Source organism: Bison bison, unplaced genomic scaffold (genome assembly GCF_000754665.1).
Source record: "Bison bison bison isolate TAMUID 2011002044 unplaced genomic scaffold, Bison_UMD1.0 scf7180017864474, whole genome shotgun sequence".
NCBI classification, from domain to species: Eukaryota; Metazoa; Chordata; class Mammalia; order Artiodactyla; family Bovidae; genus Bison; species Bison bison.
In genome coordinates this window covers 8,574,208-8,601,077 of record NW_011495035.1, presented here as the reverse complement: position 1 = coordinate 8,601,077, position 26,870 = coordinate 8,574,208, and the positions used below count along the sequence as shown (strand labels likewise).

The window sequence follows — 26,870 nt, the reverse complement described above, 5'->3', positions numbered from 1 at the left end:
TTCACTCTCCTCTTGCACTTTCATCAAGAGGCTTTTTAGTTCCTCTTCACTTTCTGCCATAAGGGTGGTGTCATCTGCATATCTGAGGTTATTGATATTTCTCCCGGCAATCTTGATTCCAGCTTGTGCTTCTTCCAGCCCAGCATTTCTCATGATGTACTCTGCATATAAGTTAAATAAGCAGGGTGACAATATACAGCCTTGATGTACTCCTTTTCCTATTTGGAACCAGTCTGTTGTTCCATGTCTAGTTCTAACTGTAGCCTCCTGACCCGCATATAGATTTCTCAAGAGGCAGGTCAGGTGGTCTGGTATTCCCACCTCTTTCAGAATTTTCCACAGTTTATTGTGATCCACACAGTCAAAGGCTTTGGCATAGTCAATAAAGCAGAAATAGATGTTCTGGAACTCTCTTCCTTTTTCGATGATCCAGCAGATGTTGGCAATTTGATCTCTTGTTCCTCTGCCTTTTCTAAAACCAGCTTGAACATCTGGAAGTTCATGGTTCATGTACTGCTGAAGCCTGGCTTGGAGAATTTTGAGCATTACTTTACTAGCATGTGAGATGAGTGCAATTGTGAGGTAGTTTGAGCATTCTTTGGCATTGCCTTTCTTTGGGATTGGAATGAAAACTGACCTTTTCCAGTCTGTGGCCACTGCTGAGTTTTCCAAATTTGCTGGCATATTGAGTGCAGCAGTTTCACAGCATCATCTTTCAGGATTTGAAATAGCTCAACCGGAATTCCATCACCTCCAGTAGCTTTGTTTGTAGTGATGCTTTCTAAGGCCCACTTGACTTCACATTCCAGGATGTCTGGCTCTAGTTCAGTGATCACACCATTGTGATTATCTGGGTCATGAAGATCTTTTTTGTACAGTTCTTCTGTATATTCTTGCCACCTCTTCTTAATATCTTCTGCTTCTGTTAGGTCCATACCATTTCTGTCCTTTATCGAGCCCATCTTTGCATGAAATGTTCACTTGGTATCCCTAATTTTCTTGAAGAGATTTAAAATTTACCAATTTTCCACAAAAGGCCTTGATAAATGGTTGCATCACAGTTACCAGTATGAGAAAAACTACAGTAATTTGACTACAATACTTAGCACCTAAGATGTTCTTTACTGAAAGAACGAAGATTGAGTACAACTGTATCAAACTTAAAAAAATAAGTCTGCTTTTATGTCATATTTCACATATAAAATACTCTCTTACTGCACATTTTCAATGACTATTCATTGCATTGGTGTTACAGTAAGACAGGTAACACAAAATTATATTATACTAGTCCCTGTCCACATGTAGTTCACAATCTACTTAGCAATAGTCTCCAGTGAAGGATATATTACAATGAACATTTGTGGGAAAATTACTGCTTGTCTTTTTTTCTTCCATAAGATAGAAATTTTAGCTGGGTGGGCACAGGATGACAAGAAGAACTATATCTTCAAGTCTTCTTTGAAGTCACACACATGACCATATAACTAAGTGCTGATCCATGGGACGAACCAGAGCAGTCATATGGCAACTATTGGGAACTTTCCTTAAGTGAAAAATATCATTTTCTTTTACTATTATGTTGGTTGAAACATACCTATGACACCAAAGCTCCATCCCCAATCACAAGGGCAAGGACAATGTCTGACAAAGCCTGGATCACTAACATCCTGCAACACTGTGACCACTTTGGATTTTCTACTTTCACTTGAAAAGTAAAACAGCTATCAACTTTTACATCATTTAAGTCTCTGCGATTATGGATTTTCTTTCTCTTGCAGCCAAGTCTAACTCTACCTAAGGCTGTATGAAGAAGATATGTTAAAGTTCTAATGCATCTGATGGTATAGTTACAAGAAAAAGTTCTGAAAATGCATTTGTAAAATAAAATAATCATGGAACTGCTGAAGTATTTCACACCTTTGCATACCTCACATATGGAAACTCAAAAATCCTCTGCTCAGGAAGACAGATGACACAATTTTCATTTTAATTAGAAGAACATAGCACAGAGAGATTATAAGACAAGTCCAAGCTAATAAAACCTACTCTTCACTGAGGGCCTAAATAGGTTGCTTGCCTTAGTCCAGCATGAAGATTTTCAATCTCTTACATAAAGCCCTTCCATAAAATTGCAGGAAAGACTAAGGGGGCTATGGCAGTTTTTCATTAGTCAGAAAGTATGCTGCACAAAATGAATATGAAAAAAAAAAGCTTTTATTTTCCTGAATTATATGATGATGAAACTGCAAAAAATGAAAAAAAAATATCTGGAAAAACTGGTCCAGTTGGAGCTACACAGTGGAAAAATGGATGAAACTTTTTAGGTCTCCTTTCTAAATTACGTTATATTGCCTGAGTTTTCAATAAATGGAAAGTGTTGTACAGAAGGGGTTAGAAATATATTTGCAATTTTCACACTAAAACTGAAAGGAAACATATAGGGAATAAGTAAGGGGAAAACTGAATCTTGCTGAGGGGAAAAAATGCATTTTACCAGTTGGAGAAAGGTCTAGGTAATAAGTAGAGACAATGTGATTTGTGAGGCAAGTTGCAAAAGGCACTCTAAGATGAGAGAGGGAAAATAAAATGAAGACGACAGCATGTTTGGGACTTACTGGGCAAAAATAAAATCACTTTCAACATGCATCCCACACACAGACACTCAGGCAGATTTAGTTGATCAGTTCTGACAATAACAAAAAGAAGTACAAGTGGAAGATGCCCAGCCATTTCTCAAGGTACACAGTTTTATCTGAAAATTAAACAACTAACTTCCACATCTGAGCAATACTTCCACTGCCAGGCAAGAGCAATGAAGCAGGCTTGTCCTACACTATTTGCTCTATTTCATACTATTTTAAACTGATTCTCTGCATCCTGGAATAGGTGGTGTTTGTGTTCGAGCTTCTATCCCAGATGGTAAATGTAGCAAGTTACATTAAAACAAAACAGTAGCAAATTCCTGATGGAAAAGATGCTCACATTCTTCACCTGGACAGCTTTTTCAAACCCCTACCACTAAAGACTGTAATATAAATAATGTATGAATGGGTCATTTTAATGACATCTCATGTGTGAATAGCAGCAGACTTGATAGTAACAGCCTGAGCAATAACATGCTTTCAGAGGACTAGTAGATTTTTACTCTGAGTAGTAGACAAACCAACACGTAGACCTTTAAAGGTAATTGGCATCTTCTATGATCTCAATTCAACAAAACAAATATAGCATAAATGCCCTTACTCTGAATAATAACTTTGAGTCACCACATAGCAGCAAAATCAGAAATAACAATATGCAATAAACCATGTGGGGAAAAATTGGGGATTTTTCTATCTCCAAATACGGTGGTGCTCATTTATTTTGACAAGTGCAATTTAGTTTTAATTATTCATCATATGGTGGTGAATGTGCTATAGAATATTGCATAAAGTAATGAAAACTTAAATCTGTAATGGAAAGTCCTGGTAAGAGGCAACATTATATTAAATATTTGCTTAGAATAATGCAGAAGCAAGGATTTATAGCAGGCATCTGAGTGAGCATAGCTTTCACAAGGCATTAACAGCAGGGGGCCAACTTTAGTCCTTAATGTGCATACACTGCTTTCTCTTTCACCTGCTTGTCTCATCCACCTCAGTGAAGCTTTACTGTTCTTAAAGTTCATCCTAGTAACATCTTGAATTTAAAGAGTGCTTCGAAATTTACAAAACTTTTTCTCATTCATTATCTCACTTTAATCCATACATTCTCACCTGGGGGCAATTTTGCAAAAGGTAAAAATTTTGGCATTGCCTGAAGACATCTTTCTTGGAGTAGAAAATGGCAACCCATCGCAGTATCCATGCTTGGGAAATCCCATGGACAGAGGAGCCTGGAGCGTTACAGTCCATGGGGTCACATGGAGTCAGACATGGCTGCACACACACACACAAAGACATCTTTGGTGTCACAGCTAGGAAGGTGCTACAGAGTAGAGGCTACTGACAAACCTTTCAAAGTGCAGGGCCTACTCCCACAAAGAACTGCCTGGCCCCGAATGTCAGTAGCTGAGGCTGAGAAACCCTGATTTAATCCTAGAGCCACATGGTGTGGTACAGTGAGTGAACTGCTATCTGTGGATGAGAAACTTAGGCCCATAACTCTATAACTTATTAAAAAAAAAAAAAAAAAAAAAAAAACTAAAGACAAGTCTCTTCCTTTGGTGTATATTTCAGAAAAATTACAAAAGTCCAGTGATCTGTAGAAATTGTGGGAAAGCTTGGTGACCAAAACAAAAAAGCTTGAAAATAATAAAGTGAAGTTCCCAAAACTAAGGGATAAACAGAAAAGAGGTTTGGGAAAAGGAAACTACCTTCAGGTCCCACAGTGCAACACAGGAGAAAGAAAACACCTGGATTTGGATCCCAGGCCTGCCTCTCACCTACCAGATGCAGACTTAGCATTTGCAACAGAGAGCCTAGTTGACCAACTTGTCACAGGATGATTACTCAAAGAGAATTTATATGCAGTGCTCTTTATAAAACATAAATCACTGTCCAAATATTATTTATTATCATCAACATTAGAGACAACTCTCACTGCTCTCTCCCCACCATCCCCTCTTATCATCTAGTTAGTGATGTTCTAATTTGTGTTCACACACTGACTTAAAAAACCAGGTTCAGGTCCCTGAGCTAACACATAGCTAGATCCCATAAAGATATGGGAGTGAAGAAGGGAATGTGTACAGGAGTAGTTAAAATCAAGGGGTCTGAATTCAAAGTATGAAATTTATAGAGAATAAATAATCACTGAATAATCAGCTACCTGTTACAGTATACATTTGGGTGAATTATATACCTAAGTCTTAATTTCGGAGAAGGCAATGGCACCCCACTCCAGTACTCTTGCCTGGAAAATCCCATGGATGGAGGAGCCTGGTAGGCTGCAGTCCATGGGGTCGCTAAGAGTCAGACAAGACTGAGCGACTTCACTTTCACTTTTCACTTTCATGCGTTGGAAAAGGAAATGGCAACCCACTCCAGTGTTCTTGCCTGGAAAATCCCAGGGACGGTGGAGCCTGATAGGCTGACATCTATGGGGTCGCACAGAGTCAGACACGACTGAAGCGACGCAGCAGCAGCAGCAAGTCTTCATTTCTTCATTTGAATAATAGTATCTGTGCCTAAAGTTTTAAGAACTCAATGAAATACATGAAAAAGAGTACACAATAAATACCTGCTGTGATGTTAATGACCACAGGGCGTGATGCGTAGTAATAGTTACCATCATTTAGTTTACTGTTGTTGTTAATTTAGTTGCTAAATTGTGTTTGACTCTTTTGCAACCCCTTGCACAGCAGCCCGCTAAGCTCCTCTGTCCATGGAATTCTCCAGGCAAGAATACTGGATTGGGTCGTTTATTTTTCTGGAATTGAGCTGCAGGAGTTGCTTGTATATTTTTGAGATTAGTTGTTTGTCGGTTGTTCATTTGCTATTATTTTCTCCCATTCTGAAGGCTGTCTTTTCACCTTGCTTATAGTTTCTATTGTTGTGCAGAAGCTTTTAATTTTAATTAGATCCCATTTGTTTATTTTTGCTTTTATTTCCAATATTTTGGGAGGTGTGTCATAGAGGATCCTGCTGTGATTTATGTCGGAGAGTGTTTTGCCTATGTTCTCCTCTAAGAGTTTTATAGTTTCTGATCTTATGTTTAGATCTTTAATCCATTTTGAGTTTATTTTTGTGTATGGTGTTAGAAAGTGTTCCAATTTCATTCTTTTACAAGTGGTTGACCAGTATTCCCAGCACCACTTGTTAAAGAGATTATCTTTTCTCCGTTGTATATTCTTGCCTCTTTTGTCAAAGATAACGTGTCCATAGCATACGTGTGTGGATTTATCTCTGGGCTTTCTATTTTGTTCCATTGATCTATATTTCTGTCTTTGTGCCAGTACCATACTGTCTTGATGTTTATCGCAGCACTGTTTATAATAGCCAGGACATGGAAGCAACCTAGATGTCCATCAGCAGATGAATGGATAAGAAAGCTGTGGTACATATACACAATGGAGTATTACTCAGCCATTAAAAAGAATACATTTGAATCAGTTCAAATGAGGTGGATGAAACTGGAGCCAATTATACAGAGTGAAGTAAGCCAGAAAGAAAAACACCAATACAGTATACTAATGCATGTATATGGAATTTAGAAAGATGGTAACGATAGCCCTGTATGCGAGACAGCAAAAGAGACACAGATGTACAGAACAGTCTTTTGGACTCTGTGGGAGAGGGAGAGGGTGGGATGATTTGGGAGAATGGCATTGAAACATGTATAATATCATACATGAAACGAGTCACCAGTCCAGGTTTGATGCAGGATACAGGATGCTTGGGGCTGGTGCACTGGGATGACCCAGAGGGATGGTACGGGGAGGGAGGTGGGAAGGGGGTTCAGGACTGGGAACACATGTACACCCGTGGCAGATTCGTGTTGATGTATGGCAAAACCAATACAATATTGTAAAGTAATTAGCCTCTAATTAAAATAAATCAATTAATTAAATAAAAATAATAAATTAAAAAAAAAAAAAGAATACTGGAGTGGCTGCTATTTCCTCCTCCAGGAGATCTTCCCTACCCAGGGATCAATTTCCAGTCCCTGCATCTCCTGCATTGGAGGTGGATTCTTTATCACTGAGCCACACAGGAAGCTGTATCATGTGGTACATCTGTACATACATAATTTTTCAGAAACCCTATGTCCAACACGACCCAGAGGATCTGGGAAACAACTGTGGATGAAATGGACAAGGTCTCCGCCCTCAAAATTCACATTTCAATGAGGGAAATGAGCAAATCCATATATGAATAAAAAGTAATCCAAAATTAAAAAATTTTTAAGGGCCAGGAAATAAGACTAAGACATGAGATGCTAATTCAAAATATCTGTGAAGACAAAGATTACAGTTTCCAGAAATGATGTGAGAAACACACTGAACTGAATTATTAAATAAGGATTCGTGACCCAGGAAGTTCAAAGTCAGTTATAGTACGGTTGGTGAGTTCACAAACACGAGCAAATAAAGTGCATCAAGCAAATGATTTAAAAGGAAAACTCTCCCATTGTTTTCTTAAGCAATATTTCATCCTAAAGTAAAGTATTTCATCTAACAACTATCTAGGCCTACTTCTTACTTATTAGGAAATAACTTTTCAAATGCTTACTGACACAGAAGAAATGATATTTTTGCAATACTCAATGAAACTTCTTGAATCAGAATATCAGAAAGTAACAAGATGTCTATCAGCTATGCAGATATAATGGGAAATGTTAAATTATTAAGAAATCTTGGCACATTATGGTCATACAGATTCCACTGAGGAAGAGATTAATAGTTGCAAGTTGTACTCTGCTTCAAGGAAATAATTCAATTAAATAAGAATTCATGAGCAGAGTTCTTTAGTAGCAAATTTATCAAAGGAGAGAGAAAAAAAATTCTAGAATTGGGGTACAGATCATATGGCAGAATATTGATTGTTTTCCTTTATTACTAAAATATTATATCACTTGAATTTATGATCTCATTTCTTATAAATACCATAACATCAACCCTCTCAGAAATAAATTTTTAAAGGAAATAAGCCTACTTCTATCTGAAATAAAGTTACTGTTCAATCTTACAGGCAGAAAAAAACAATGCAGCAGAAATGAAAGTAGTTTAAACACTTTTAAAAACACTGACAGAGAAACAGACATAGAGAATAGACTTAAGGACATGGGGAGAGGGGAGGAGAGGGTGAGATGTATGGAGAGAATAACATGGAAACTTACATTACCATATGTAAAACAGATAGCCAATGGGAATTTGCTGTATGTCTCAGGAAAATCAAACAGGGGCTCTGTATCAATCTAGAGGAGTGGGTTGGGGCAGGAGATGGGAGGAGGGTTCAAAAGGGAGCAGATATATGTATACCTACGGCTGATTCATGCTGAGGTTTGACAGAAAACAACAAAATTCTGTAAAGCAATTATCCTTCAATTAAAAAACAAATAAATTAAAAAAACAATGACAAAAGAACCAAATTCTTCAATATACTTAGAATAATTACATAGCACAAAGTACACAGGAGATTTAGAATTTAGTCACCCTGATCAACTTTAATTAAAAGAAAACCAAACCAGTAATTTTAGACTCTAGGAATGCTCATTGAATCTTACATAATTTTTAATAGCCGTTTATTTACTAAAAGTAATTACTAAATATGTTTTTCTATTTGTGCTTTGAATATATTATCTGCTATGTTTTTGTGAATATAACAGCCACTAAAACAAAAAATTAAAAATTAAATTAACTAACATGACAGCTTAAAATCTACATAAGGAAACCATATACCCTGACAAGGAAAGAAGCAATAAATAATTAAGATAATCTTTTTTTTCTGAAGTCTTTAGACATCAACAATATTGATGACTTTAGAAATAAGCAGAAATGCTTTGAAAGACTCCTGAATCATCAAATTATCAAGTCAATATGCACCTAAAGGGGTTCAGCATTTTTATCCCCTTATTCAAGTATGTCAGTTAAGTTTCCTAGTGGATATGCCTTTAATCACCCATGTTAAATTTACAATTTAACCCAGAAAAAGAGAACATATTTTATAAAAGCTACAAAGTAAAATCAAAGTGATGTTCTATAATTTGATCATTGCTACAAAGCAATATTTTTTTCACTTCCAATTAACACCTCGACTTTTTTTTTTCCTTTTTCTTGGTCATATGTATGGAACATAATCAATGGAAATATTTAAAAAGTAAGGGAAAAGTAGACGGTAGTTTTTATCATTATTGACACATACATACTGTGAATGCATAGAAGCATGTTTACAAAATAGCAAACTGGTATAAATTATTAATAATACAGCAATAATAAGGTCCCAAAAGAGATATACAAAAATGTAATAAATGTAACTTAAACACTTAAATGTTTTGCTAAATATTCATTTGGAAATAAGACCATTTTATCTTCAACATGACTTCCTGTATTGTTATAATCAAAAACCTCATCAGAGTATCTTTACCATTCAACCACATAGAAGGAAAATATAAATTCAATAATTTCATTAGCAACTGTTGTCTTTAATAAGTATAATCCATTCATTAGGTCAGTATGTATCTAGTACCTACTATATGCCTAGCAATATTCCCCCTCCTATAAATATGAATGTATAATTTGTGTAGAAATCATCAGAGGTTACAGTGCCATCTATATTGAGATTATTTGAACTAAGTTGGGCCAAAATCAAATCAAATCAATGAAATAGTTTGATATGCTCACTTTCCTAATGGTTTTTACTATATCAAAGATTGAATTTAAAAAATATATCAACTAGACAACTAGTTAAAATGGGAAAATAGTCTCCTTTTTAATATCTATGCTCCAGGGCATTACTTCAAAGAATCTATACCAACTTTAGTTTTCAATGGAATCCATGGTATATAATGTACAAAAAAATATAAAACCTGCCTCTATAATTTATCAATATTACAAATCAAGAAAAATTAGTAGTACTAACTCAATTTCTTTAAAATATGACAGTAGTTTTTGCCAACATGTCACTTTAAGAGAAGAGATTACATAGTATTTTATAACTAGTGCTAAATTAAATAATTCATTTCCTGGCTAGTCAAAATAATACAGAAATGGTAGTGGCCCTTCGAGGAAGCAGAAGGAAAGGCAGATTCATTCTTTCCTTTTATTACCAAAGTCCCCTTAAATGACTTATTTGGGCAAGGACATATTTTCTAAGGGCCATTAGTGATGGAACCCTGAGAGCCCTCTTTCCAGGGACCTGGACCTCTAAATGCAAGTGAGAGTGATCAGAATCAAATGGGAACACAAAAATCAGAATTGAGCAAAATGATCTAAAGAGATACTCCTTCATTTATTTGGTACCCCTTAACTTTGCTGTTTCCATTAAAAAATACTTCAGGAACAGAAAGTCACCATATTTTATTAGCATTCCTGGAGCAAATATTTAATATCCTAGATGGCTATGCTCAACTTCCCAAATGTTAATTGATGCCATTACAAATTGCTTGTGGCACATTCAAGGTGTACCAGGAAATTAACGACAGAGCTTCTGGAATAGAAAATACGTTTTAATAACTGGTCAGGAGGATTTGTTTTTCATTAGCTTCCTTTCTATGGCAAGTAATAAGACACCCCTATTTGGAATTCTAGAGATATTGAGATAATGGTACTCTATAAATAGGTGACAAGGCAACATTAGCGTTGTAAGCAGAATTTCTCCTCAGATTTAGGAGTAATAGTTACAGGTGCCATTACTAATTATTCTTTTAATACAATTTATTTTCTTCTATTAATTAGCACAAGAACAAAGAATGAAAGTTTCTCTTTTAAATAATTAGGGATTATATTGACAACTAAGTATTATGTTCTGGGTTTCCATAATCATTGTCTACTTGTGTCTTTATTTTGGACTTTGTAAGGTAGTAAGATTATAATAGCTCTTGGGGAATATGGTTATGCAATCCAAAACTGAGTTGAAATGAAAAAAGAGAGCTACAGTGCAAATCATTTCTCAGGCAAAAGTTCCAAAATAGTTGTTACTTTTATTTCTCACTGTAACCTTTAATTACAGAGCTCTCAAGCATCATGTGCAGAAGGCAATGGCACCTCACTCCAGTACTCTTGCCTGGAAAATCCCATGGGCAGAGGAGCCTGGTAGGCTGCAGTCCATGGGGTTGCGAAGAGTCGGACACGACTGAGCGACTTGACTTTGACTTTTCACTTTCATGCATTGGAGAAGGAAATGGCAACCCACTCCAGTGTTCTTGCCTGGAGAATTCCAGGAATGGGGAGGCTGGTGGGCTGCCGTCTATGGGGTCGCACAGACTGAAGCGACTTAGCAGCAGCAGCAGCCAGCAAGCATCATGACCTCAGAAGTATATAATAATGAAAAGGATAATTAGTGAAAATTAATGATAATAGTTTTCTGAAGAACACAGAAATCTGTGATGGTCCCCAAGATTCCTGCCCTTTGGTGTACATAACTTCTGTAATCTCTTCCCTATGAATCAGGTCGAGTATGACAGACTTCACTCCTGTCATTACATCACCTTATAAGACTAACATGACTGGATTATGGTTCCACATCACTGGGCTTTGAGTTATTCCAAAGGGAGATTCTCTTAGAATCTTGACCTACTGAGATTGAAACTTAACGTGACAGGCTCCCTTCCTGAAGGGAGAGATGTGAAGTAACAGAGATTGCCCCTTTAATATGAAGAAGGAAGCTGTTGTGTTGTAAGGTATTTATGAAGAGCATCACGTGGCAAGCACTGGAGGGCAGCCCTCTGTGTGCTGACAATAGTCCTGACTGACAGAAAGCTACTCAGACAAGGAACCCAGATCTCAGTTTCACAGCTGCAACAGAACAGATGCTGCCACCAATCTGAAGGAGTTTAGAAACAGTTATTTTGCTAATTCAGTCTCCAGACAAGGACCTGGCCAGCTGATACTTCCATTTCAGCATTATGAAACCCTGAGCAAATAGCTCAGCTAAACCATGCTGGACTTACGGCCCATGGAACTTATGAGATAATAAATATTGATTATTTAAAATATTTTTTAATCCATGGTCATTTGTTATACAACAATAAAAGTCTGATACAGATGGACTGTCGTGTATTGAATATTTTTGAAGACTCTGCAGGCATTGTGATAAATCTTATATTTATTGTCCCATTCAAATCAAATTCATAAGTCAAACATTATCATCAACCCTATGTTACAGATGAAGTGCAAGTTTACAGGGTAAATATCTTGATCAAGGTTACACAGATAACAGAGATGACAGCTGAAACTTTAACTCATTCTATTTAACTTCAGAGCCTATGCTCTTGAACCCTGCATTCTTCTCTCCTTGTGACAAAGGGCACTGAGGTGATGGTACCAAAACCTGGGTTTGAATCCCATTTTGCTATAAATTAGCCATGCTATTTAAAGGAAAACAAGGATTCATTCTCCTTATTCCTGGTGTATGAATGAAAGAGTAGTACATGCTCTCAAGTCCTTCCAAATCTAAGTTCCTCTCATGAAAGTAAAAGCTTATATTCTAAATTATCCACATAGAAATTAATGTAGTTTTATATATAAGAAAGCTAAATTACAAGGGCCAATGACTAGATATCTCATTTTGTCACAAGAGCCACCTGACCTCTATGATATTCAAAACCCACACTGTAAGCATTTTGGGGAGGTGTACATACCCCTGGAAAGGGATTAGGAGACACTAAAATATGGCTTATTTTAAATTCCATCTTTGGCATACATCCCAGCTAAAGCAGACAGAGAAAATAATACAAAATCCCTCTACAGGAATCTTAAAAGAATAAAATATCTAAAAGTAGGGTCCAATAACAACACTCATTATAGGGGTAAAAGTAGGATTTTAGGTGTTTTTTTTTTTTCCCCCGAAAGAAAACATCTATGACAAGAGAACTGTGAGTGGAATCCAAAGTCACACTATGATGGGACAGTTTTTCCCACTCTCTGACTTTCGAGGTCAAAGATTTCTGTTTTTCCGATTTCCCTCCGACTCACTGAATCTCATTTGTGTACTTCTTCATGGCCCCCTCTTCCCTCTCCATTCAACTCCTTGCCCACTCTATGCTTCTCTCCACACTTACTCTTCTTATAAACCTCAACCAATGTCTTAACTTGATCCTATAAGCTAGATCCTTTGCCCCAGCCCTACCAATTCAACCACACACACACACACACACACACACATACACATAATAATAATAATAATAAATACATGGGTCTGTCTTCTCCTGCCATCTACTTGCCTCTTTCAGTAGCACTAACTGATCTGAGAAACAAATGACATTTACAGTCATAAGGCACTAGTCATAATCTGGACCACTCTGCACTAGGCCCTATCTGTGCAGTCCTGGTTGTAAAACCACAATCTTTCATCATTCAACTTTTCATTTTTCATAACACTTCTTTACCTCCTGCACAAAACTGTTCATCGATGCCTCCAAATAGTGCTGTGACAGCAGCTACCTGTATCTTGGCTATTGAAGGCCCTCTGCAAATTTTTAAGGTATTTTATTTAAAACAGCATATGATTCTGTTTTCAGCAACTAATATTTTCAGTCCCATTAGAAAATTCCCCACGCATTAGGAGGGCTCAAGGGAACACTTTCACCATCTGCCTCTTCGCTTGTTCCATACATAACCTCGTTTCTCCATTACAACAAATCCTCTCCTCAAAGCTGGATTTCAACACATCCAGCCAACACAAATACCAACGGGCTACGATATGCTATGTGATGGTGTCAGGAGAATACATGTTGTCCTACCACCTTAACAAGGTTTTCCGTCAACAAATGCACCAACTGGCTATTTTCATGTTAACCTAAGAGAGTGCTCAAGCTTATCATCTAAACTTCCAGGTATGATGAATGACCAAGGCAAAAAACACATTTGTTAAGGAAGCAGCGCACATAAGCTTGTAAAGCTTTGATTGATCATGTTTACCCAATGGATACAAATGTTATTGGCCTTTAAAAAATATTTGGGGAGAGGGTCATGTTTTGTTTTCTTTTCCTTTTTGAAAATGGCTTTTTTGAACCAGTGTTCTTCTTGGGCTTGCACAATGGAATGGTATAGAATAGTGGTTACCAGTGATTTTGTATAAACAAAATTGATTGCTTTTGTCAAGAATATGAGGAGGGATGGAAATGTTCTAGGTGCAAGTAAGGAGATATTCCACTTCCCTTTCAGGGTTCTTTATTGCCTCTATTATTTATGTATAAAAAAACTAAAGTAACTTGGGTTAATAACCAAAATTCTTGAGTTTGGCTCTGGAGCTAAATATGAACTATTTTTCTAAACTGTCTTTAGAACCTTATTTAGCCCCCTCTGTACAAAAGATAAAAATGCATCCAGCTAATCATTCAGCAATTATTAATGCTGTGCCTATTACAGGCCTGAAAACTGTGCAGCCATTCAGTTTATAGCACCAAACTGTTCAGTCTCTGCTCTGGTGCAGCTTACATGCTTGGACAAAGACCATAAACAAACAAGCATACCATTTCAGGTGGTGAAAAGTGCTAGGTAGCAGTGAGAAGAAACAGAGGAGGTATAGACAGTTTTCTAGAGATGATGATCCAGCAAAGTCTCTCTGATGGGAAAATATTTGAGCAGAAATTCAAAGAAGTAAGGGACCCAGACATGCAGATATCTGTGGGGGAGAGCAATCCAAGAAGAGGGACCAGCATTTGAATCTTCAACAAATATGAAGATAACACTGAACATTCATGTGTGTCAACATTCTCTGAAGACCTAATAAGGCATGCTGCTATCATATCTTAAAAGTACTACACTTTCTGCCATTTCTCTGTCTACACTTGGGTTGTTATTTGTTCCCCCAAACATGACTCACCATGGAAGACACTGCAAAGCCCAGAATAACTGTTTTCACTCAACTAATACATACAGAATAACTCATTATATTTCATGCCATCGCTCAGTTTTAGAGCCATTTTATCAAAGAGAATACAGTTCTTAGCAATATTGCATTTAATCAAAAAGATACCTAATATGACAAGAAATCCCCAATCCAGACTTCAACATCAGCCAAAGAGGAAGAAAAAAAAGCAATTTGCCCTGCAAAACTGATTTCAAAACTATCATCATCCATCATCATCATCATCAATCACAAGAGGCAGCTGCTTTGGCAGCATTATTTTAAGTCCACATTTAACGAGATGACAGCTTAACCTTCTTAGGAAAGCACAGTAATCTCTCCTTACAAACCCAACCAAGTACAGAGAAGCAGATTTGCTTTAATGTAGAAATTGGCTTTCATCTGATTTCATAAACATGCAAAGGCATTTGATGATTTAATAGGTACTTGGGTTTTTCTTTTGAACATTTGACATTCTATCAGGACTGGTGAGGGCTATGTTACTCAAGGATTATTGCAGTCACTACCTAAACAAGAATTTTTCAACAGAACTGACTGAGTCTGATGGCCAGGGAGAAAGCCATCCATGCTACACTCTGTGTTTATCATTAAAATAGATAACCAATGAGAAGCTACTGCATAGCATAAGGAACTTTACTCAGTGCTCTGTGGTGAATTAAATGGGAAGGAAATCCAAAAACATGGGGATATATGTATACATGTAACTGATTCAATTTGCTGCCCAGCAGAAACTAACATTGTAAAACAACTATACTCCAATAACAATTACTTTAAAAAAGAAACCATCCATAAAATGTACCTTCCAGAGCAAGAGGCATTTGCCTAATACATATTACAACACAATGAACATGTGCTTCACACATGACAGACATTTCTTTCCTCATTCAATGCTTGCATTTAACTGAACTCCTGCTCTCACTGTTCACATCCATGTCCCAGAGCTTTTCATAGTTCTATGTATTTATTTGTACAACTTACTCAGCATGCAGGGACCATCACCAACATCTCTATACATTCATATCCCAAACAGAGACACTGACCAAATTTCAGCAGCAACCCCTTCCATAAAACTCTCCCTGGAATCCCAGAGAGCAGTTTTTTGCCTTCTCTGAATTTCCTATCAGACTTCAGCTGTATCTCTTTTAAGAACTCATCTTGTATTCTACCTGATCGGAGAGTCATTTGTTTGCATCTATCATCCTGTTTTTCCTGTTGATGAAAAATATTTATGGGCAATTATAATAGCAGTTTATCTTTTTACCTATTAAAATAGTCTTCCCTTATTACACTATTACAAAGATACATGGTAAATTAATAATTTCTCCACATCCCAATTATGCTGCACTTCTGAACAAATATCCTCAGTGAAAAACATGCCTTCCATCATTTCCATCATAGCTAAGGGCAAGAATCAAAGGCAGTAACTATGAAAGCTACTTACAGCAAATGTCAAAAACAGCCATTCTATTATGCAAAAGAAATTTAAAAAAAATAATAGCAAAAAATCTCCCCATTAAAAGTTTCCTTTCAGAATAAGAGGCATTAGGAATTTTTTTCATTATAATTTCCACAACAGCTAGCACACTGCCTTGATGACAATTTGTGGAATGAATAAGTAAATGATTGCATGATTATGTGCACATTACTGTAGCTCAGACACAGAATATCAAATTGTGGGGAGGGAAGATGGTTGCAAGAGGAACATGTCCAAGATAAGCAAGGAGTACAGGTTGAAATTTAGGAGAAAAGGAAAGGTAGATCAATACTGTTATTAAACAGCATCTTAATAGAGAGTATGAGGTTAAGAATCATATCTGTACCTGAGGAAGATAATTAAGATCAATGACATTCTGAAAAATTAGCATACAGGAAGATGTTCATCTAGAGAATGGAATAGTATGAGAATGTGAGAGGTGAAAGAAATTACACACACACACACACACACACACACACATACCTATTTGCCTGCCTGTTGCTGATGAAGTTGGAAGAAGGAGTAGGAGAAAAAAGGATAATTCTCAAAAGGCAACTGTATTTACTACTGCGGTATATGTATTGATTCCTAAAAAAATATGAGAATTTCAGCATACCTAGATGGTTTGTGATTAATGATAGGATACCTCGTTAAAGCTAGCTGAAAGGTACATCATTTTTCATGACACAGGACCAATGAGACTCAATTAATAAAATGAAATATTAAGTCAAATTTAGAATTCTTCCCCACACAGTCATTTCTCTGAAGAAAAAAGAATATGTGCACTCATTATTTATTGTTTCAGATTAAAACAGTAGGCACTTTAAAACACATGTACAGGCTAAATTCCTAGAACTCAATGTTCATAGAGATTTTCTTTTCCCTGCTTCAAAGTCTGTACTTCTGAAGCACTGTTACCAGAGTTTCAATGCAATATGAGCTTTTAAGAAATTAATTATGGCAGGAGAATCATGTTCAGAATCAGTGTGCACTATTCTTAAATTTTTTTGAAAATATGAGAACCATCACCTGGGAACCTATCAACTGTGACACGCCCAACCTGCCTATCTTATTCATCTTCACAGGCCAGAAAGTACCTGGTGCAAAGGCGACTTAGGAAGTAGCTGTTAAGCTGTGTTGAGTATTTCAACAATATATCTTTTCCCCTAGTATTCAGATTCTCAAAATGGCAGTTTAAAACCACAAATAAATTAAGGACTCCTGCCTCATTTCTTCTCTATCAAGCTATTATCGGTCTACCTTCTGTTAGATGAATGGCTCCCAAAATCAGTTCTATGAAATATCGGTTATCAAAGAGTAGGGGAGTGGGTTTTATCCTGAAAATATGTAAATACTTGTCTTGGAAGCAGTAATATATTTTCAGCTCTAGAACTTCTCAGTTTAATATGGTTATATATGTTGTGTATATTATGGTAAGTGCAAAATTACTTCATTTGCATCCAACTCTTTGCGAACTCACAGATGGCAGCCCGCCAGGTTCCTCGGTCATGGGATTTCCCAGGCAAGAATACTGGAGTGGGGTGCCATTTCCTACTCCAGGGGATCTTCCCAACCCAAGGACCAAACCTGTGTCTCATGTCTCCTGCACTGGCAGGCAGGTTCTTTACCACTAGAGTCACCTGGGAAGCCCATGTACTATGGTAGATAGATAAAAATGTATATAATATATCTGGACTTAAATGATGTCAGAATACTTTTTAATCATAGTGCTGTATTGGATTCCCATACCTTTTCACACATTGAACATGAAATATCAAAAAATTACAAGGCTTTCAGTTTTGTTTCAAATGTTTTCCTATAGGCAACCAGCATATATTGGTCATTTTGATTGCACAGTCTTTTTGAACATAGATAAGGGACATCTGTAACATGATTACTTCATAAAATAAGAATTTTAACAATGTACTTTCCACATGGAAATTCTAAGTTTTAAGAATAATATATCTACAAATTTTAGAATCTTTATTTTGACCTTATTTTTGAGAAAGGCATTACCTTTTACTTGTCCATATTGAGCTATACACTGTGTCTCCTCCATTCCATTTTGTCTCCTCCAAGATATTTTGTTTATTTACTCATAAAACATTAAGCCCTCAATGCACCCCATTCATGGATCTGGAAATCAGTCACATAAAGATGAATACAATAGGTCTCTGCTCTAAGAGAGCCCTTATCTCATTTGGGAGAGAAAAATATAATAACAGTATCAAAACAGAGGTCGCTGACATTGGAAAGATGCACCCACTTACAAAATAAGGACATATCTGCCTTGGATAGTCAGAGATGGCTTCAAAGAGGAAAGCCTTCAAAGAATGAGTTTACCAAGCATAACAGGACAGTGGATTGAGGTGTATAACACATCCAAAGAGAGAAACAACATTTGCTGAGACATGGAAAAAATATAGATGTTTAGAAGATTTAAGTGATTAGCAAACTAGATCATGACTTTCTTGTCAAACTAAGTTCACTGAGAATTTTCCAATAGCAAATAGTACAGATCAGAGGGATCAAATTTTCCATCTTTTGTCTCCAAATTACTGCCATACTTGGGAATATTCATGTGAGTAGACTTGGACTGAATTTCTGCACATGCTTAGTGCTTCTAGGAAAAGAGACTGCTCTGGGGCTGGTCCCTTGAGAGATTAAGACGACCTACACAAGGCAGTAAGTGATTCTGTGATGTACTGTATAATTAATGCTTACTGAAGAAGAAAGAAAGGGTAACATCCAAATCCTTCTCTACCCGTATCTAATATTGACAATAGAGTAAAAGATGCAATCCACTATTCAAATTACAATTTTCTTACCTCTGCAAATTTAAGTGATACATGGTTATGTATTCTGAATTTGTCATCTGCCTGGAACTTGGTGAAAAACTGCCATGATTAAAAACCTTCCTCTAAGCTTCCCTCGTAGCTCAGATGGTAAAGAATCTGCCTTCAATGCAGGAGACCTGGGTTCAGTTCCTCGGTTGGGAAGATCCCCTGGAGAAAGAAATGGCAACCCACTCCAGTATGCTTGCCTGGAGAATCCCATGGACAGAGGAGCCAGGCAGGCTACAGTCTATGGGGTCACAAGACTTGGACTCTACAGAGAGACTAAGCACACAAGCTCCCCTTTTCCATGACCCCTTGCAATTAACCATTTAAATATTTAATCTTTCCACCAATCTAAAATATTAGGCATATGCTTTAAGGATATACTTTTCATGATCTCTCCCCCTATGTTTGGCCTGAGTTCTGCCTCCCTTTTCAGAACACCACCATCTTAAAAGTAGAAAGAGGAAACTGAAGAGAATGAAGGCTGTACGTTGCTTACTGTTTTATCCTCAGGAATTGGGGTAACACTTAACGCATGCTAAAGAGTTGAAAAGTATTAGATGCATGCATAGATGGATGAATGAACAAGTGGATGAGAGGAAGAAAGTCAGCGAAATGGATAAAAGGACAAGTGGAAAGAAATGAAAGAAGAAAGAAAAGGCAAGTGGAAAGTGGAACAGAAAGAAGAGTTCACTTGTATCAATAATTTTATCTGTATTAGTTAGGATTCTAAATTGAGTAACAAAGACTCAGTTCAAACTAGCCTAAACAAGAGGGTCAATGACAAAAGGGTTTCTGTAGCTCCCAAATACCCAAGGATACATTTCAAGGAGCTAGACAAAGAGTAGCAGAACACAAGACCTTAGAAGACGGAACTTAGGGGACTCAACTCTATAGGTCTTTCCCAGTCTCCTGTTCATCCGCTTGCCTGGGTACCTGAGGTTACTTTAATCTTATGGACATCAGTCACCTTCCTTGATAGAGAGCTCCTCATCCTCACATCCATACTTCTATGGTTCTTTTTACAGTTTTGGCCCACGTCTTTTCTAATTCCTTTGTCCAGAGGAAGAGACAACTGTGAAATAGTTAAACTTGGGACACTGGCCCATGAATTCTGATCAGAATTGCTACTATATCTGTTATAAAAAATAGAGCTAAAAGCATACGGCTATAAATTATGCCATTGCATTTTGGACTATCAATTTTACTCTGTTTTTGAATTATGCAAAGATAGCACAGACATTAAATATCAGACTAGTAGTTAATAAAAAAACAATAATATTTTAGAATCAGCTTTGAACAAATACTGAGTTTTCATAACAACCTTTGCTGTATCTGAATCAATATATAATTTCTGCCCCACCCATGTCATGGTGTAACATGAGGATCCAATAAGATGAAGTACATAAATACATATAATAAATGTATGAAATGCAGTGACCATTGTAGCTGGCAACTCTATTTTTAATATTAAGTATTAAGAAACAGAGCAAAAATGGTCAAAGAAACCATCTATAGTCTTGTGATTTCTAATGAAGATTTCCCTGTGATAAAATAATTATTGATAAACTATTTATTGATAAAGTTGATAAAATAATTATTACTCATTTAATTTTTTAAATAACTGTTCTTTTCAGAACCAATATACAGTTTTTCACAGTCTCTTGCCTATTACCTAAGACCATGGATGCAGATGCATTCTTTTTTCCCTAGTATTTCTTACTTAACTGTGTTTGCGTTAAAGAAACTATATTGTGAGGTGATTTATCCAATAAAGCAGAAAACAAGAGGATAAGTAAGATCATTTTAAAAGCAGGAAGCAAATATAATTGGCCCACCCACTCCAAACATACCACATGGGAAAAAAATCAAGTCTGAAACTCTACTATCTTGTTGAGTAGACAGTTTTAAATTTCACAAAACAATTTTATTAAACACAACTGAGATACAAAGAAACACATGAATTGTACCAAAGGGACTTTTGTACCAATTGAAAAAAGGGAAGAGAGGTAGACAATCAAATTGCGGAACGACAAACAGAATGTGTTGGTCAGAAGGCAGTGAGATTTAGATGAGCCACAGTGAAAGGACAAGTTGGCAGCAATGACCTTGAGCAGCAAGTTCTGGCTAGAGGGCATCTGGATGGCCTCCCGGAAGAGGCAGAAGTTCAGCGAGACATAAAAAGACAAGTAGAACTTTGACAGGTACAGAACTGGAAAAAAAGGGGTATCCTTGACAAAGGAAAGTGTATAAAAGGCAGAGAGCCAGGATCAAACACTGGGTAAAACAGCAAGTGACAAACAGCAAAAGCATCAAGAACATGAAATCATGGTTAGAAAAACTGAAAAGTTAACTATGCAAGATTCTCAATGTCAGCATTATAGCTATCTATCCAATAATACAGTTAGCAATAAAATGTAGATAATAAAACTGGAATTCACTAGAATACTTACAGCTTTGTTAATTAATTATTATTATGTTGGCCTCTGAAAATAAGTATATCTAGCTACTCTATTCATATGTTCATATAATTCTAATAAGTAACACACAAAGAATATCCATTATTTTAATTGCTTATTTTTAAATATTTCCCTTATAATTTGCTTCTATGATTTGCATTCCTTTGAAGGGAAATAACGCATTTATATATTGCCTTTGCCAAGGCCACGCTGAAAACCGCCCTTTGTCATAAAAAGATATCTTTACTAATGGCATATAATCAAGCAGGCACTTCATTAGTCATTAAAACTTACTGCAAATATTCAACAGCTTTGTAGCAATTGCAAAGAAAACAATGAAATTTATTTCAAACTGTAATGCCTGTGATTTGTCTCATAAAACACAGAAAAAACATTTCTGCAAAAAGAAAGACATGCAATGAAGGTTTTATTACCATTTGATTTACAAATGTTTAAAATATAGTTTTTAATATCTAGCACTCACGATGCTAAGTTTTTCCTAAATGAAGTTAGTGTTTTAATAAGCTTTGCTGCTTGTTATTACCATATTCACAGATGAGTTATTTTTTTTCTCAGCAATGAATAACTAATATGTAGACTGAATCCATATAAAATGACATCATCTTACCATTTTCACCTACAAATTGGTAATTTTTATATTTAACCTAAAAATATAGAATTGTAGAATCTTAAACTTAGGAAAACAGTATAAGAGATCTAGCAGATCCTTTGGCCTGACTCATAAAAAACCCCCTCTGGTATCAAACTGCAATCATTTGCTATCTTCTGTTGAAATGTTTGAAATAAGCTTAAAATAATATATGAATGGGAGCAAGAAGAAGCAGTCAACACAGAATAAACCCAATACTCAAATGGATCTTTTTCCTTATGCATTCATCTTATAAACAAAAATAAAAGAAAAAAAAGAGATAAAGGAAAGGAAAAAAGAAAAACAAATCTCAAGAAAATATCTTACCTCACAATAGTAAAGGTGCCTGAACATTATTTAGAATTGTTTTAAATGGCCAGATAAGGGTATAAGGGTTTACTATTTGGACTAAATATACAACACATTTATTTCTCTAATTCAAACAAAAGGAACTAAAATTAGCATCTCTAGATAACACTTTTTCATCTAAATAGATTGAAAAAATCAAGTGAATTATTCAAATCTAGCAAAGGAAGCCACTAAGAAAACATATTTTAACACTCTTCAGCCTGCAACCTATCCAGAAAGAGAGAAATCAGATAAAAGATAACCTTGAGCTAACAAGGTTATAAGGGATTCTTTCAAAATAAGAGATTTTTCAAAATGAGTCACTCCTGTGTCTCCAAGTCGGGCAGAACAAAGAGCACAGAGGGAAGCCTGCCTTTCTAGATCCACTCAAACTCCAGAATTCAGTAAGTACACAAGAATATTGGTGACTTGACAATCAATCGAACCTTTTTGCACTCTTTTCCCATTAAACAGATTTACCTTACTCTGTCACCTCTTAATTCTTAGCAGTTTTACCAACATGAAGATATTCACTTCTAAACTTTAACTTTTTGAAGTAAGAAAAGAAGGTATTTCAGGAAAGAAAGAACCTAAGAAATCTTGATTTGACCCACTAACCATACAAATGAGGAAAGCAAACTTGAGGTAAAGTGAGATGCTCAAAACCCCACAGCCTTTGAGAGTAAGAACAGTCTCCAAATGCTTGATTCAAGAACCCCTGGCTTTGTGATGACCTGACAAGTTAGGACACCATCCTCTTTGTTGTGATTTGGTCATTTTAGCTATGAGACTGGGTGGTACATGTTCCTGAGCATGTATCTGTGCGGAGCTTAGATAGGCATTAGTACATTTAAGACTCAATTTTTCACTGATTAATTAATCACTCCTAAATGGTCAGTAATCCTTTTTAAGTCTAAGATCTTTCCCATAAATTAAACTTCCTAATGCCACAGGATTATCTGCAGTTGGGTAACCAAATACAAATCACGTTATTATCATGGAACTACCAAAGTAAAATTACTAAAATAAACAAACTGATAATTCTCTAGTATTCGATGTATGCACTAAATGAGAAGGAAAAAAGACAGAGAACTTTGTTCAAATTATAAACATGGTTAGGTTTAAAAAATAATCAAAAAGATGATTTAAGATATCTGCTATTAAGAACAGAGACATCTGATCACTAAATACAAAAAACATAAAATAATGCTTGTAGGGCAAAGGTGTGTTCTAAAATGCACATTTTGGTAATAGAACCTAACGTAGGAAATAAATAAATGTCATAAAAAGCAAAGATGTACAGCTGAATAAATATGTGAAGGAAGACAAACAAATGCATTGCACATTACATTTAGTTATTCAGATAATGAATTTCAAGTAGTTAACTTTCCTACTTTAAAAAACTGTGCAGCTTTTAAATGCACTGATAAATGAGATTTAATAATAAATGCTATTTGCAAATTAATTTTGAGGACCAAATATTACATTGAAAATAACCATAAATGTCTTATGATGTCAAATACACTGCTATTGCTTTCTGTATATTCTACTTATATAAATTATAAGTTAATTCCATAACTCCTTTTAGGAGTCCTAGTTAAGATCAACATCAAAAATATTGTACAATTTCTCCACAGAAAAATATATTTGTATATTACAAACAGGATGGGGAACACATGTATACCTGTGGCAGATTCATTTTGACATTTGGCAAAACTAATACAATTATGTAAAGTTTAAAAATAAAATAAAATTTAAAAAAAATAAATAAATAAAATGGTACATACCCCCAAATATGTTATTCATCTCAAGTTCAACTGCACATCACCTACAAATAAAGAAATAGGTTTTAGAATAAAGTGTAAATCTAGACTTAAAAAAAAAATCATCAGTTGCATTCCAGAGGTATCATGGTGCTAGAAGGAAGTCTCAGTGACATGTTATGATAGAAAAACTTTCTCAGTCAGTTACAGAGAACCTGATTTTACCAAGATACTCCTTAAACTGTACAGTAGGTTATCCTGATGAGCAAGGATACTGTTACAGTGAATCCTTAAAAAAAGGCCAATAGGATGATCTATATCTAAATATATGAAAAAAACAGACACTGATACCAAAGATACTGATACTGCAATATGTTTAAATAAGTAAAATTAAGCATTTGATTTTCATATTAAAGTCAAAACTGTCCCATTTGAAATTAAATAATAAACTATAAGATGGTTAAGAGCAACTATATTCATTTCTTATAATATATGTTATTATAAGAAACAATCCTCTTATCCCTTTCTTTAAAAATCACTGCCAAATTTTTTGATCAGAATACATTGTACAAAAATTCAAACCTAACTACAATCTGTGCAACAATTATAACAATTTAAAATAGTATAAAAAAATAGTATGAAGGCTGTCTAAGACTTACAATCCTTACTTTTTTCATCCTCAAAAATCATATACTACACCTTTCTAAACTTCAACTCCAGGTGGTACTGATAATAGTTTAGACTTGAAACAAACTTACATTTCTTTCAGTTCTAAATTGTATCTTCATGCTTCCTTTTCTGAGCTCTAGATCTACTTAGCCAACTGACTATGTGAAATCTCTATTTGGATACCCTAAAGGAATCTCAAACTCAACTTGCCTGAAAACAAGTACTTGACTCCCTGTACCAACCTCTTTTCCCATGAAATGGCCTACTTCTAGTGTTGACAGCACAAATTTTTATATTGGTTTCCTGACACATCTACTTTAACTAAACTGTATGCAGTTTAGTTAAAGTAGATGAAATAGGAACAGCACTGAATGTTTATATTCCAGCACAGGCTGCAATGCCTCCTTCACAGTGGCCACTTTAAAACCCAAATGCTGAGTGGTTGTATGCAACAGTTAATGACTGAATTGTCCCAAGAACATGTACAATATTAGGTGCTCCTGTGACTTCTCAATCATTAAAATTTAAAATCACACGAGAACATTTTACTGAAAACTATTTCTCCAGTCAGCATAGTCACCATTGATGTATCACATGCTTATCATATAGAGACAGTTGAAAGGACTTTGCAATTTGCATTGGGAAGATTCATTATACAAAGATTCAAAATGTTATGGGAAGTACACTAATTGTAACCGCCCACCCTGGCCAGGCACCATAGTAACTATTTGCATGGCTTATTTTAAGACAGGAGGTCCTGGTAAGGAACACAGAACTAATAAGCCACCACCAACCGGAAGAGTTTGGGAAAGGTTAAAAGGAGACACCACATGCCCGACCACCTCCCAGAATCCTTCTCGCTGGCAACCATCTTGGCTGAACAAGGTGTGCACCACCAGGAAGGACTCAGTCAGAATGACTGGCTAAAGACAACCTGGAAACTGATTCCATCATCATAAAACCTGAGATTGCCAGCCACATGGCAGAGCTGCTCTCCTGGGTTCCCTTACCCTACTGCTCTCCACCCGGGCACCCTTTCCCAATAAAATCTCTTGCTTTGTCAGCACATGTGTCTCCTCAGACAATTCATTTCCGAGTGTTAGACAAGAGTCCAGTTCTGAGCCCTGGAAGGGGTCCCCCTTCCTGCAACAAACATATAGATAAACAATGCTATGGCTTTTTTAAGTTAGAAAAATAAAACAATATGGGAGAGTTTAATTTCCTCAAAATTTTGACAAACTTTGGATTTCCCTCGTGACACAGTGGATAAGAACACGAGTTCAGTCCATGGTCCGAGAAGATTCCACATGCTGCAGAGCAACTAAACCCGTGCCCCATAAATACTGAGTCTGCATGCTCTGGAGCCTGCGCTCTGCAATGAGAGAAGCCACTGCAACGACAATCCCCACACACCAGAATGAAGGGTAGCCTCAGCCTGCAGCAACGGGAGACAGTCCATGTAAAACAATGAAGACCCAGGGCAGTCAGAAATAAATAAATAGAAATTCTGACAAACTTAAAAAATGTTTACTATAGCATGTTGAAACACAGCCTAAGATATTCCCTTCCTAAATAGGTATCTGGGATTCTCTGGGACTGCATCAAAGTTAGCTTTCCTATTAATAATCTGCTTAATTGAAATAGCTTTCATATTATCCTGCTATATACATCTCTTCACACCTGGATAAACATATAAATGGATAATGTTAGCACATCATTAAATCACACGCAATTCAAAATAATCATTTGATTCAAGCTCTATTCAGAAGAGAAATAGGACAGAGGAGCGCTAAGACAAGAGATCTTATCAAGGCCACACATTAGCCAAAATAAATGAGAACTTAATTTCCCCAAATACCTATGGCCTTTTCCCATTGAAAAATAAATTCAGAGCAATACTACTCAAAGCAAGTGAACAAGCTTTATCAAAGTTTCAAGCAACAAGAAAGACAAGTATCTGGTTTCCACTTAGCATAAACTTGAATCTTGTGATGGAGGTAATAATGAAATGCAATGGAATGCTTCTTTGGTGGAGAGAGGGATGCTAAGTAAGCAAGAAAATAGAAGAGAGGGAAAAAAAAAAAGACAAAAGCAGTATGGTCTTTTTGAAGGTCACACTGATAAAATGATCAAACTTCACTTAGAGTAACTGAAGAAG

General features: G+C 36.1%; 1 protein-coding gene across 2 annotated transcripts in view; it reads right to left on the bottom strand.

The window, feature by feature from the left end:
* The window catches only part of CNTN4 (contactin 4), a 999,337-nt gene that overhangs the window by 825,499 nt on the left and 146,968 nt on the right, over window positions 1-26,870 (bottom strand). For both annotated transcript variants that reach the window (XM_010862023.1, XM_010862025.1), the window contains exon 2: window positions 24,068-24,108. The gene's annotated coding sequence lies outside the window, so the exon portion shown is untranslated. The remainder of the gene's footprint in view (window positions 1-24,067; window positions 24,109-26,870) is intronic.